At 37.7% G+C, this 15693-nt stretch overlaps 1 protein-coding gene across 2 annotated transcripts in view; it reads left to right on the top strand.

The window, feature by feature from the left end:
* Positions 1–466: 466 nt before the first annotated feature.
* The window catches only part of hpca (hippocalcin), a 37709-nt gene continuing 22482 nt past the window's right edge, over positions 467–15693 (top strand). The window contains exon 1 of one of the 2 annotated variants that reach the window (XM_079878409.1): positions 467–673. The gene's annotated coding sequence lies outside the window, so the exon portion shown is untranslated. Of the gene's footprint in view, positions 674–13039; positions 13106–15693 lie in introns of those variants that run through there. The other variant, XM_079878410.1, reaches the window with a different exon arrangement.

Consider the following 15693-nt stretch of genomic DNA (forward strand, 5'->3'; position numbering starts at 1 on the left):
TTTCATAGTCATTTAGTGAAAGGAAAATCTGTTTTCTACATTCTGAAATGTCTAATGACTTAAGAGCCTCATTAGAGCCTCAGATTCCCAGTATCTTGTCACCGTGTTATTATCCACATCTCAGCAGTTGTCACAAGATCCCCCCTCAGGATCTATCTATCTATCTATCTATCTATCTATCTATCTATCTATCTATCTATCTATCTATCTATCTATCTATCTATCTATCTATCTATCTATCTATACCATAATGCACTAGGTTATTGCAACTGCTGAATGTTTACAGTCAGCTATCATTCACGTTTCCCATGTGAGCTTCTTTTTTTTTTCCCCAGAAGGTGTTGCTGTACCCCTCTAAAAGGGCCCAGACACAGTAGCAGAGGTCCCATTCGGCGTAGTGACATCTTATTAAAACGGCACCACGTAATCCTACCAACACCCTCCCTTGCTTTAAATCCGCTCGTCCGGTGCAGTTCCGTAGACGCACAGCACAGCCTCCTCCTCCAGCAGAGCAGCGCCGCGGCTCGTGTCTCTACGGTAACATGGTGTGCAGCGCGCGGCAGCAGTAGACAGTATCACTGGACCGTAAGAGAAGGCGCTCGCGCTGCTTATCCTGCTCTCCTTCCACTACATATCAACACATCGAGGGAAACTTCACGTTTTTTTGGACACGGTAAGATGGCCAATCAACGCGTCCTGCGAATACTTACTGTAAAATATTAATATTTTTTAATTCTTAATGACGGGAACGTTGGCTCTCCTCTTGCAGTGAGTCTGTATTGTCAAATAGCATCCCATCATAAGCACGCGTGAAATGACGAGGAAGAGATGGGGAACGATCCCAAATAAAGCCTAGTTTTAAAAAGCGACTAAACAAATATAGTTAGAATAGAATGACATAAAATAACGCGATTGCAGTATTTTTTTTGACTCAGTGATTAATAGTTCACAACACAGGATTTGGGTCATTGTACAGCCTCCGTGTCGTGTGAACAGTACTTTATGAATGAATTGATAGTTTTGTCATTATGACGGATGTAAGGAATGTTTGGATGGGTCAGGGGTCGCGCTCGACGGATGTGCGCGCTTCCAGTAATTCTGTTTTTGGACAGTCACGCGATGCTATTGTTCGAACTGACGAGCTTCTGAAGAGCTCGAGGAAGCGGGACATGAATCCTGCGCAGGCAACACTAGGCTACTGGGATAAATCATTAGCCTGCTCTAAAAGTGACCAATGTAAAATTTATTTTGAAGCAATTATCTACAATGTTTATTGAATCATAATGAGCAGTAGCATACTGTACCTGCATAGGCTGCAATAGACTCCAAAAGCAGTTCGGCGTGCAGTTCGATCTTGGGGAAAAAAAGTGACATATTTCCCTTTGTAGTGCACAAGTGAGTGACAGAGTGAGTGTATATTTTATGAAGCATTTTTATGATGCTTTTAAAATAACCAGTTTTGTATTTAATCTTTTCGATTAAAGATACAAAAAAACCATAGGCTATAGCCTAGCTACCATGTTAGATTCTTATTGCTTCACTGCTATTGTAGAAATCAATGAAAATAAACACATGGCCATGACATGGTCAATATTTTATTTTAATAGCCTGTTATTATGCACATAAAAATAACTCACACAATCTAAGGTCTTAGGGGTTTATACAAAAAATGCAATTATGCAATTTTGTTCCTTTTATTAATCTGAGTGACACATCCAAATTGAACTTGCATATGAATGGATCTTCTCCATGCCATTGATGTTTGTGAAGGCTAGGGAGACAGGCTCATATGTAACAGTCTGTTTGTAATCAGGCTGTTGGTCCCACTGAATCCCTTCAGGACACACTTTATTCAAAGATGCACATTGATCTATGGAAGGGTTATGACAGGTCAGGGTGGGGTCAGGGACTTTTCATGCTTAAAGATGTGCTGATAAGTGTGTGAGATTAATGTTTGTGTATGTTCTCATGAGTTAGATGCGGGTGGGGGGCTGAGTTTTTAGAATTTCATTCTAAATTATATTAAACACAAATTTCTATTTTTGTGTTCCATGGAAAAAATAAAACCATATGTATTTGGAACAGTGATCATGGAGCATAATTTAGGGTTTTGGATGAAACATTTATTTAAAGAAAATGCTTTCTTAAGTGTAGGGGAAAATAGAAGATGACAATGACTCAAGTGCTCTGTCGTTTCTGCATGCCATTAAACGCCACCATTTAAAGTAGGATCAGTGCTTGAGACACATGATGCATTGCCTTTGTGAGGCCAGAATCTCCTGTCGGGGCTTTTTTTTGGATTCTCTTAGAAATCTCGTGGTCTCATTAGCTGTCTCATTAGTTCTCACTGTGCTGTTTTCTTTAGTTCGTCAAATCATGTGATCCTCTTTGGCATTGGTAAAAGGCTGAATAGAACGTGGATCTCATCCACTCAGTATAGGGAAGCTGTGGTTTGCAGCACATAAAATGTAACTTTATGGCACACGTTATGGTGGAAACACTGGTCCATAAAACATCCACATTACTAGCTGTGAGTTAATGGACATTTGTGATAATATTAGTCATGGCACTTAATCTGAGATAAAGATGACATTCATGGTCGTTGTTAAAATACATTAAAGTGCCCTTTGCAATTAAGATAATCAAGATATAAATATGGAAATCAAATTACATTAAGTGGCATTATTTTCAATGCAGCATTGAGACTTTTAGTGCTGCTACAATCAAAAAAGCCTACAAAGATTTTTTAGAGGCATTTAAAAATTAAATTATATTCAGTTTTCACTTTTTTGCTGTAATATGAGTCAGCGCTATGCCACTCATTTGAACTCAGTGAGTAACCAAGCTCTGTGTGTGCCTTACCTGACCACTGCGTTCCACTCAGCCCGATTGTGGCTGCACTGTGGGATGTGATTGTGAGTGTGAGAACCTTTTCAAGAGAGGATGTGGCTTTTGCACCCCACTGAGAAGTTCTTGCTTCCTTTTTTTTATTGCATACCCAGATCCAGCCTTGCACTGCGCCTTCCATTAGACTGCAGAAAGGCAGGCCAATTACTCTCAGCAGCCGCATTGTGGTTGATTCTAAGGAGCTCTCTCAGAACCGCTATGTTGTTCTTCTAGGAAAGTGTGTGGTAGGATGTGAGTATTTGTGTGCTCAAGTGTTTCTAGGTTCGCCTTTGTCTGTGAGTAAATGCAATCGGTGTCATGCAGTGTTTAATGCCCGTTGGCTGCAGAGAAACTTAAGAGCAATAAAAAATCTGTGGCTATTGCTGGAAATGCATGAGTGCCCTTCTTAAAGTCCCCATGAAATCAAAATAGTCACAAAAAGTTTTGGGGCTTTTAGTATGAATATGTTAGCCTTATTGTTAACTATAAGCTAGTGTGCTCCAAACCAATGACAAAATTCGCATTTAGAAATAATTATTTAAAACTAACAGTCTCTCACTTCTGCCAATATGGATCAATGATGTTGATGACATCACTTTGCACATCATCTACGCTATATATAAATATACGCTGAACCTGTGGCTGAAATCAGTAACTTGTACATACATTTACTATTTTCTACATGGTGAATGAGACATAGTGCACTATAGAGGGAATAGGGAATGATTCAGACAGTGTAAATATGGTTTACATTGGGGCGAATGAAGTCTGGTTTCGCGTTAGTGTCACGCGAACAACCGCAGCGCGCACACAGTCTGCTCTGGTCCTGAGACACGATAACACAGAGCGGATCATATGAGCGAGCCGGCGCAGACCAGAAAACATATCGGACCCAGAATTCTGCACAGAATGTTATATTTTAAAGCGGGATGGAGGAGATTAGGAGGAGAAATGGTTAGAGATTAGGAGGAAACTACGTCTTTACAGAGATCAGGAGCTGTGTTGTAAACTAAACGCTATTGGCTATTTTAAAAAAGGGGAGGGGCTATTCGATATGTCCCGCCCTCTATTCCTGTTTCAGTGAAAACACATTGAATAATGCTGTGCATTTCAAGGCACTTCAGTTTAAGTATAGTAACTTCCATACTTGCAACACTGAGATTAAGCTGCCCAAAATGTGAAGTTGTCTCAAGTACTTCTGTCTCCTTTTCTATGAGGTCGTGCTGACCGACAGTGCTTCTGTACGTGGAGTTGAGAGAGCTCTTTCAGTGGATCTTCCCACTGTTTAGATGGGCTGGCTTATTTTCAACATGTACTGAGCCCTGGTGAGTCAGTTCCTATTGCTGTCATATCTTGGATGACCTTTCATTGACACTGGGGAGTTAAGAGGACCTCTTGAACTTGATGAGAGTTGCACTTGGCATTTAGGGATGACTTTGCTGTAGACAAAGATAAGCAGAGGAAAGCAAATATAAAGTCAGTTGCATAGGGTTTTCCTCATTTGAGAAATACTGGTTCTTTGTGCAAACGGAGAAAAAGTAAGCAGTGAAGTGTTTTTCGACAGAATTTTTTTTTTTGGTAAACCTTCTATTATTCACCATTTTAGCTTGTGGAATTAATTAATTATTTGTATATTTATTGGCAAAAAGGGTAATTTGTTACCCTGAAACCTTTAGGTTAAAAAAAAAATAGAAACAAATAGAAACCTCTATTTTTAGGTGATCCACTCCACAAGGTGTCAGTAAAAAGTTCAAGCCCAATGTTGTATCAGTTATTTAGGAAGATGAACGAAAGCCAGCGAAGCCAAAAGAAAAAGCGCACTTTAAAAATACATATGACAACTGGAATACTGATAGAAAATTATGCTTGAGCATTACTTGCATATTACTTGCACAGCTGGACGTTTCTAACACTCCTCCTAAAGAGCTTGATTACCTGGTTGAGGTGTGTTTAATTAAGGTTGGAGATCAACTCTGCAGGACGTTAGCCCTCCAGGAGCAGTATTGGGAATCCCTGCTCTAGAGTAAATCATAAGGACTCTAATAACTTTGACATACTATGAGAATCCTCTAAGGATTTGCGGATACTAATATACAAAATGAGAGCAACCGTTGAAGGTCAACGCACACAATTAGTCTTCAGACTCCCTTGGTCTGACATACTGATGTTGAGAGTTATGTCAAGATGATAGTGGACAAAGGTCAACACAGTTTACACAGACACAACCATTATAGGATCAAAGTAAGCCAACCGCATGGCACATTTGTTCCCAGGCATGGGGATTGTGGGGCTTCTCTTCCTGCTCTGAGACTGTGTGCTGTGCTACATGATAGCGGTTGAAGGAGAAATTCGTGCTGAGGGGGCAATTTGCGTTCTGACGAAAGGGGATGTGTATTTTTAGTCTTGGCCTCATCACAACAGGAAATGGGATAGTAGGCTCCATAATGTCTCAACTAACATACTTTTTAAGACATTTCTGTTTCCCTTTCTCCCAACCCTTAACACAATTTTCCAAGCCCTCCCCCCAAACAATAGGTGGAATAGTTCATCCTTATTTGGGAATGTTGTGGCAGTAGTGTGAAGTCCTCAAATAGTTTTAGCATATAGATTTGTGTATTGCAAATATGTCTTAGCCAGACTATATACCCTTGTAAATCACCCTTTATGTTTATTAATCGAAAAATAATGTTTAATTGATTTGAATAGCCATTTTGAGTGAGACACTCTCATTAACTCTCTCCCCGCCAGAGTTATATCTTTTTTATCAACACTTGAATGTGGGTAAGTTTCATAAAAATGCAGTATTTTGAACAAAAAGCTGGAAAAAATTGTGTTTTTTCCAAGACTACAACGTGCATAAGCAATGCTTTTATAGCTTGTTTCTGATTCTTTTTTGTCTTTGTTTTTGATTTTGAGATTCTGTACTCTTTCAGAAGATAAATAATAGCGCCCCCTACCGTTTAACAGTGAAAACATGGAAACACCAGAAAATTCTGTCAATGGCGGGAAAGATTTGAAAAAATTCAAATGAATACTTAAGGCACCACCCACACACTACAAGATAATCGGCCGATTTTGGTCCCAAATTCTCCCCTTTCGACAATCCTATAGGTAAAGTCCTGATTATCTTGAGGATTCTGCAGATTATCTTATCAGATTTTCCTGTGGTGTGAGGTGTGTTAAGAGTGGAGGACAAATGTGCAAGCGCTCTGTAGATTGTCATGTGGAATGAAACGATACCAAATCAGAAATTGAGAGATTTTGCGAGATTTCCCGTGTTCACAGGCGGGACTCTGGTTGTTTGTGATTCTGTTATTGTGCGGTCTGTGGTGTGCTATCTTGGTCACATCCCGGCACTCCACACACTACAGGAACAAATCTGTAAAAACTATGATTTTTTTTATCATTATGTTTGTGGTCTCTAATAATCTGATAAGACTTCTTTTATTGTTGACCAGCCTTTAGTCGATTGTACATGTTTCGTTTCTCAACCATGAGTTTGCAGAGTTTGAATCCAAATCTCAGGCGTGATAGAAAAGAGTTACTTGTCTTGCTGTCCTGTCATGGGACATGCTGAGGTTGGCATACTGGGCTGATGTGTGGACATCCATAAGGGTCAGCACTTTGAAGATCTGGCTGAATCTGGCCATTTTGAAGCCTGTTTTGCTCATCGTTGGAGACCTACGAAGTGAGAGATCAGTTCTCCTTGACCTGAATACTATGGTGCCCTGGGCAATTAAGGTGTGGTGAGAATAATTACGATGTGGGATGGAGGGTGTCCTCTGAGTCTGGCACATTTCAGTGTGTAGTGTTAAAAATGGGAATGAGCTGCACTACATTCTGCTTCCAATAATGGAAACTTCCACAAAACCCGTTGCACTCTGTGGCATGAAAAAAGTGTTTAAAAAAAAAATCACAGAACAAATTAAGACCTGATATCTCAGAACGTGAGGAGAATTTATTTTTTGCTGTTAATCCACACTATGGATTATTCGATGGGTGATACTTGGAAATCTAAGGCTTAGTTTTTGGCAATACCAATATGATAGTATTGTATATATAATAGTATAGTCAAATGATACCAAATAAAATATCTTCCAGCATTATCAAGTGCTGTTAATTGATGTCAGTTGATGAATTTAGATGTAGTATTACACATTTCTAATCATAATTCACTGTAAATGTTTGAAAACACCAATGCACTAGACTTTTTAATGGCTGTCAGTAGATCAGCTTTTGGCTGATAATCTCAAATCAACCTGGTCAATATATCACTGCTAGATAGCCTATATAAATAACGACTATTATATCTATATACTATTACTAGTATATGGTATACTATTATATACTATTATTCAATATCTAAATGATATAGTTTAATGATTGGAAATTAAATTAAAAATGAAATAATTAACTAAATAAATAAAAAAAATAGACAAAACTGTTAAATATACAAATATCATCTGATTAATTGTTAAGGATGATAAATTGGTGTATCAATTTCCCCCCAAAAAAATTCTTAATTTTATATTCAAAATGACCAATATTTAACAAAAAATATTAACAAGTAAAAAAAAAAAAAAGAACTTACACGCTAGCAGTGTTTATATTCGTTCAGCATCTCAAGTTGAAGTTAATGCAGTATGACACTGGACTAAGGGCCTTTATGAATTCTATCCAAAAGGAACAAAAAACAAAGCTAAATAAAGCTCCATAAAGATCACCTAAGCTTGTTCATTTTAACGTGCCAGCCTGAAGAGGTAAACTGAACTCCCCAGCTGAGTCTTGGTTCCTCCCAAGCTTTCTCACGAATCTTACCTAAATATCTTGGGGAGTTTTCCCTTGCTATTGTCACTGCTGTGAGTTTTTCCGCATGTGGATTTTAAGGCACTACTCTGTGTATAGTTTGCTTTTAATGATTTGCGTTGTCAAAATGGTTAAATCAATTCAAATTGAATTGAAAATATGGCGTAAAAACCCTGATACGATGTAGTCGTAGCCTCAGAGACTACAGATGGTGCTCTTCTGCTTACGCTCTCCCCACTGCCTGCTTTCTCATTCCTCATTAGTGGATTCTGAAATGTTGGTAATGGAGGCTTAAGGAACATGTCAGTAGTCTGGCACAATATGGCAATTGGAACAAGCGTCTGTCGGAAGAACAGATGTGATTTGTAAGTCTATAGCAGTTGATGAGTGCCTGAAGACCACCAGAAACCAAGTTAGCAGAATTCACAAGCTCAGACAAGTGACTGCAGGCTGAACTGTTGAGCACAGAGATGTTCTTGTCAGCAGTAAGAGTTTTTAACCTGTTCTTTTGCCTCTGGGAAAACCGATCAACTTCTGAGCAGAAGGGGAAAAAAGAAAGAAAGAAAAACCCAATTTCATCTCTTTCTTCATACATAATAATAAAAACAACTGAAATTAATGAGCAGCTAAACCCCTTCACTTTAAACCTCTCTCCAATTTGCGTTGGGGTTCTGATCAACCTGTCAAGGTTTATTTTTCCTTGCATAACTAATGTTTTGCTCTTCCCTTGTAAAAAAAGAAATGTTCTTAATTGCATTGAATGTGCACTTTTGTTGCGTACTTCAAATCCTAAAAGCATATTTTTACTTGCAGAAAAATAACATTAATGAAATAAAACCTCTCTAAAAGAGAGTACACTTTCACGACTGTTAAAAAGTGCACTTTGTTTGCTTTGTTATTATTATAATTGCTATTATTATTCTTTTATTTAATTCTTTTATTTTTTATATACCATTACTGTTAATTAACATAATCTAAAGCAGTTTGTTCTAGGTTGGTGAGGGATTGAAAATATAAAAAATGCAATCTCTCTACAAACAATAGCATTTGTCTTTGGAATAAAATAAAGAGGAAAAAAAGTGCACTTTGTAATAGATTGTAATATTTACCATGAATGCTTCTCAGTACATTGGGCTATACACTTTAAGTTAATCATATGTCAAATACAATAGAAGTTATTATGAAATTACATTTAAAGTGTCCCACTTAAAGGAGAACTCCGGTCAATTTTAACATTGAGCTCATTTTTTTGTAAATTTGGAGTGCTGTCAATACAGAGAACAACGACAAAAATCGGTGTTGCCTACACCGTGTTATCCTCTTTTTAAAATTTGCACCCTGTTGACTTCAATGGGGCAAGTTTTAAACCTGCTTTTAGCCTCTTAACATCCTTGATGTGTCATTACAAGTGCCCAGCCATGTGAGTGATTCCTTCAGAGTGAACGCGGGTGAATCTGACTGCAGTAGATGTGAAAGATATTAATAAAAGTGATGTTATTTCAGCCAGCGCTCATACCTGTATTTACATCCTGTTTTCGGCTGAAGTCCACAGTAGTCGATTGTCGAGTTCACGCGCATAGGTTTAGTACGTACGATCATGCGCCCGAACTCGACAAATAGCTCAATGTTAAAATTGACCGGAGTTCTCCTATAAGTGGGTCAAAAAATCACTCTAAAGTTCAACTAATTGCATTGAATATAAATTCAAACTATAATACATTTTCATTGAATTGTAAATAACATGCAATTAAGGGTCAGGTTTACTAACAGCTTGCGCCAGCACAAACCCTCTGAACCCTCTTCAGGGTTTACTAAAGACACGCAGTGAAAAATTAGCGCTGAAAAGGTGTGGACACAGTTGTTTTTGTGGCTGTATTGCATATGCATTTGTAGGAGTTTCCCATTCAGATGGCAAATTTATGGGCGGAGAGTATTTAAATTAATCATGCAACGCGATTTACTAGGGTTTGTGCTAATCAATTTACTGTTTTTTACGGCTTAATTAAATGCCACAAAAATGTCTTAAACCAGACACTAATTTATGCTACTCCTGGTAGATTGCGTTGGTCATTATGGAAATGATCCGGCTGCGTCTGTTCTTAATATTTGATGTAGAAGACTTTGATGTGTCTTCCGATATTGACGGGATGATATCTTTGAATACTGAATTGCTCACAGCCCTTATCACCGCCTTCACTAATAAGATCAGACTCTCTGCGAAAAGCTATTTGTGTTCCTCGAGCTAGTACACTGAAAGCTGATGAGTGGGATTTACAGCTGCAGAAGGACTCGTGCAACAGGTAACTCCGCAGGGATGAATGATACGCTGCCTTCGCTTCACTCCACTGCGTTGCACGTCCCAGGGGAAAAAGGGGAAATCCTAAGCAAAAAGTTACATTCTAATTAAGTTACCTCCATAATTCAGGTTCTCCTGAGCTAATGTGCAGACGGCAGAACAGGAAATTACAACAACCCAAACCCTTAAAAACATGGCCGCTGTTTTTAGAGAACCTGTGCTCTGAGTGCCCTGTGTGTTTCTCTACTCTGATCGTGACTAATGACCTTCAGGCACAGTTTGAGGAGACACTGTAGATATCAGGATTGGGCAGCAGCAGGCGGCTCCACAGCCCTTTGATGTGATTTATGTGTTTGTGTCTTCTCCTGGCTGAACAGTCAGCCAGTGCTGGACTGGTTTGCAGGAGACCGCGAATCTGGCAGTAGGAACTCGATCCCTCAGCAACTTCAAGCAGGCGGACGTTTGAGGCAAGAATTAATGGATTTGTTAAACATCAGTGGTTTTGCAGAAGTTCTGAAGTAACTCTCTTGGGTGAATCTAAATTGTGCTAATTGCAATATTTTGATAAGCGTTGCCATATATATTTAATCCATCAACGATAACAGAAGACTAGATCTTCTGTGTGTGTTTGTGTAAGCAGGCTGTGCAGAGTAAGGTGTTATCTGAATTAATCTGTGCTTGTACAGCTGGGAGATTATCCAGTTGACATATCTCTATGTTGATGTTATGTTGGCATAAAATGCGCATGGAGGTTAAACTAGGGTAACTGTGCTGTATTTTTCCCCCCAATTGAGTTATGTCTCTGTTATCTTATATTAGGAGCTGATAAGAGTAAAGTGGCATTTCAAATAGCTGAAAGTTATTAAATTGCACAGTACAGTTTTTTAAAGTCAACATGAAATGATATTCACAAGCCATTTTACTTATGTAATCTGACCTTTCTGGGTGAAATGGGATGTACTGTGATTAAAACATGTTGAGAGAGAGAGTTGATTTAATTAATTGGGAATTTATTGGATCTTGGAAAAACAAGTTGGTTTTTATTGGCTGAACTTTAAGCAGCCTTGATTTACTGTATGTCAGCTGAATCAGAATCGTAAAAAGAAATGTTTTAGTTATGAGTTGTGAGATTGTAGTCTAAATTGAGAAAAAGGGTGATGTAAAAAAATGTAAAATTCAAAATTTTTAGGCAACCAGGTTTTTATGTTAAACCAACAATATTTTTTTATAGGGATGCAGCGAAATGAAAATTCTGGATACACTTGGCCGAAAACCGATACCGAAACCGATTATATATAAATATTTTTTGTATAATTGTATTATTATAAGACTTTTTAATTAAATACAATAATTTAATGAATCTGAATTTAAAACTACAAGCCAATAAAATACAAAAATAAACACGTTTATTTAAAGTAACATACAAAAAAATGGACAAAAAATAGGCCTATATTAAAATAATTTCAATATATTAATATATTATTCTTCATTCAGTTCTATGCAACATAACTATTTATGATAGACACACGGAGCAGAATATTGAGTAGAGAGTGCACACGGAGCGACTGATTTGCTTTCTTAGTGTAGAAAAGGCCGCCTACTGATCTAATGCATACAAATTATGGGAAGTGCGCTAACCAGATGGGATTTAAACTTTAAATTTAAAGTTTGCGAGCCAATTTAATCCATTAGATCGAAAGATCTGAAAAGTTCATACATTTACCCACCCATAGGAATGCACGATATATTGGCCACCATCGGCCGATATATGTTCATTTTTAATGTTATCGTTATCAGCCCGATAAGAAAATCTGGCCGATATATTAGACCATGTTTGCCATGATGGTTTTGAATCGCTTAAAATATGACTGAAATCCCTTCAAAAAGGAAAATACGGTTAAGTGCAACATGCAAGTCTGTCATATAGGCTATCAAAAATTATATAAACATTTGGATTTAGATTTATCGCAAGTCTGTCATATAGGCTATCAAAAATTATATAAACATTTGGATTTAGATTTATCAGCTATATTGGTTATCGGCTTTCAAATACAAAGAATTATCGGTTATCGGTATCTGCATCAGTATCGATGCATACCTACCCAAGACCCTCCCCTCGAAGAAATCAGCACAGAAGTGGTCAAAAGTGGACAAAAGAGATGGATTAAAACACCAGGTGTGAACGGTTATGTGTCTCCCTCGTCTACTTGCGATCCTATCGACCAAAATGCATCTTAATACCAGGTATAAATAGGGCCTAATTCACCATTACTCTCAGTCTGTCTTAAAGGGATACTTCACTTTAAAATGAAAATTCTGTCATCATTTACTCACCCTCAAGTTGTTTCAAACCTGTATGAATTTATTTCTTCTACTGCACAGAAAGAAAGATATTTTGAAGAATGTCAGTAACCAGACAGTTAACTGGAGCCATTGACTTCCATAGTAGGAAAAAAAATGTACTATGGAAGTCAATGGCTCCAGTTAACTGTCTGGTTACTGACATTCTTCAAAATATCTTTCTTTCTGTGCAGCAGAAGAAAGAAATTCATGCAGGTTTGAAACAACTTGAAGGTGAGTAAATGATGACAGAATTTTCATTTTAAAGTGAAGTATCCCTTTAAAAATTAAAGGTACACTGAGTCGGAATTTCTCCCATCTGGTGGTGAAATTGTTTTTTGATTCAAACAAATAGTGCTCTCTAGCGCCTCGCTTTTTCAAATGCATGTTGCAACTACGGTAGCCGTTATGTACCAAGAAGCTATGACAACATGTCTTCCAATAGCACTTCATCGAGTTTAACTATGCATGTTGTACTGTTATGCTGCCTATATAATGAATTACACAACCAAGCAATGAAAAAAAGCTTGTAATTTAGACCATAACATTGACTTACCTGTCGAGAAGAAAGCAGGCAACTTCAGTGTCCCTTTCAAAGTCTTTCTCCATCATTAGCTCTTTCCACCTGGGAAAAGCTATCCCAATATTTACCCTCATTTTTTTAATTCGCCGGTTTCGTTCGACAAGCGCCTCTCACTCATCTCCTTGTCCGTTTCAGCTGGTTTCAGTCACGTGACGCTGGCTCTGAGCGAAATCGCGTTATGGAAACGCGTTGAGGTAGGCTAGTGCTTTTTGTCCCTCTCTGCTATTATAGTTTTTCAAATTGGCGGAACGACATGGAAGCCTCCTTGGACTTACCCGTCCAATGTAAATAAAGATAAGAAATTCTTTGCTTACGAGGATAAGTCAGATCATTGGCAGAGGTAATTTTACACCAATGAGGACATATATATGAATAAAGACATTGATTTTAGATAATAAGATACTTAAAAAACTACACTGTGTACCTTTAATCAAGTTTTAGGTATTGTGTCCACAATGAAACATAGAAACTTTTTGCAGTAAACTCTCTTTAAAGAGTCTTTATCATGGCAACATGTTTTTCTTTCACGCTCACTGTAGTTTTAACATCTCTATAGCTTAAATAAGTCCTTAGGTTACTTTCAGTGCCTGTCGATAATTTAGCCATCATTCATTTGTTGCTTTTGGGCACTCTGCAAGAGATAACACCACTCTATAGCATACCCTTTGGGAAAACAATGGCACGAAATGTAATTAATACTAGTCACTGCCTGAGGGGTCATTAGACAAATGCTAAACCTCTTTGTTGTTTCCCACTCCCTTACACATCAATTCTACTTTGAGAAGGCTGTAAGTCAAACTGTGGTCATTGTCCAAACTGCACAATATAGGTGTGGTTCTCTCTCAGTTCCAGTGGCTTCTGTCTAAGAGCATTTTTTCCATTTGAACGTGATCAACGCTAACTTTATGACTGAGAGCAAACGCACATCTTATCTGAATTTTAAAATAGAGAGATTTCAGGTCAAGGGGTTGCTCATCTGTGCAGCATTTCAGAACAGTGAAGTAGATAAGCTGACTTTTATGAGCACTGTTGCAGTGTTGCATGTGTGTATTTGTGTGTGCGTTTGCTGTCTTTACAGACTGTACAGTAAAGTCAGCCTGGGACCCGACTTAACAAAATGAATTATGTTTGGCCTGAGTATGTGGCAGATGAATAGAGGATTGGTATTGGCACTTGCAGACTCCATATAAAGCTCTATATTGCGACGTAAAACCCACTGCCAAGTACACATCAATAAGGTGACAGGTAATAAAGCGAAAGACTCGGGTCAACAAGCTCTTAAGAGATCGTATTGTTATCTATTGAATTCCACATCTATAGCGGGGAACTCTAAGGAGGCGAATCTTGATTAGTCCCTGAGAATGAATTTTCATGAATCTCAATGCTCTTGAATTCTTTGAAACTGAATGCCTTTACACAGCCTTTAAACACTGCTTTGCCATCTGGGCTTTTGCTTGCGGCATGAAAGGTATTAAAGTGAATTCAAAAAGGTTGATGTTTGTTTTGAAAAATACTTTACTTTAAAAGACTTTCGTTTAGAGATGCACTGACAGTTTTTTTTTTTGACTCAGTCGCTCTGGTGCATTTCTCAGATCACAATTGAAATTCTTGAAACTTGTTGTTCATCCTCCACACCATCTAGTCACTTGTGCACATCATAAAAGCAATTTCTCATTCTTTTGAACAAGTTGCAAATGCTTTGGTACATTCATGCAGTTGATCATGTACAGTTGTCTGCTGTTTCCTACATTATCAATTGCTAATGTTATGTTGCTCTGTTGAATAGTCTTACCCCTCAAAACATCTAGCCATTAGTTCATTGCATAAGTAATGTCAAGTATATTTTCTATTCATTCTATTAGACTTTTTTTGTAAATTTTTCCTGAATTGATGAATTGTGATTGAAATCATTAAATCAACCAATGATCAGCCAGTCTAAAATAGCTCAGAGATGCATGTCATTAATCTTCAATCGGAAAGCATATTTAGACAGAGCATAACACAGAGTTACAATTTCTTATAATGGAAGAACAATAAGGAAACAAACAGGTCAACAGCCGGGAAGAAGAAGAGGAGTAGGGATGTGTGGTGGAAGGGTAGGGAGGCAAAACAGAGGAAGAGTTAGATAAGTCAAATGACATTGGCACGTTTCTGATAAGGACCATTATTGTGGACCATGTTCTTAAATTCTGACCTTACACTGGCTGAGACGGGTTAAAAGGTGTAGCCCAATGATGAGAGAACAAACGCTTCCTCAGTCATTCAAGCATTTCGTAGACAGAACGGGTATGTATTTCAACAATGTGCACTGTACTCTAAAACTGTATACCGACTGGAATGGTTCATACAATAGTATTTTTACATTTTACAGTATATAGTAAATAAACTTTATACAGATATACACACATACACATGTATACATACAGTATATATAGTTGTCTTTTTCTTTTATATATCGCAATGACATTGTACTGTAATTTGTTGACAGACCAACAGTAAATGCATAACTGTGAATCCTGTCCAGTCTATTGCAATCAATATCCCATATACAGTATTGTGTCTGTAATTTGTACTGTTAAAATTAATATATGCCATACAGAAAAAGTGCAGTTTTATGAATTTTCAATCATTGTAGCCATAGTTTACACCTGAAAATACTGACAGGGTACAGCTGTTATGTTAACAACGTCAATTTTGATGGCACTGATATGCTTATATTATAACTTGCACTGGTTTGGAAATGTTGAGGATGATTCGATAAATGCATTACAGTGACTGAGAA

Source organism: Squalius cephalus (genome assembly GCF_949319135.1).
Source record: "Squalius cephalus genome assembly, chromosome: 8".
In the NCBI taxonomy this organism is placed as follows: Eukaryota; Metazoa; Chordata; class Actinopteri; order Cypriniformes; family Leuciscidae; genus Squalius; species Squalius cephalus.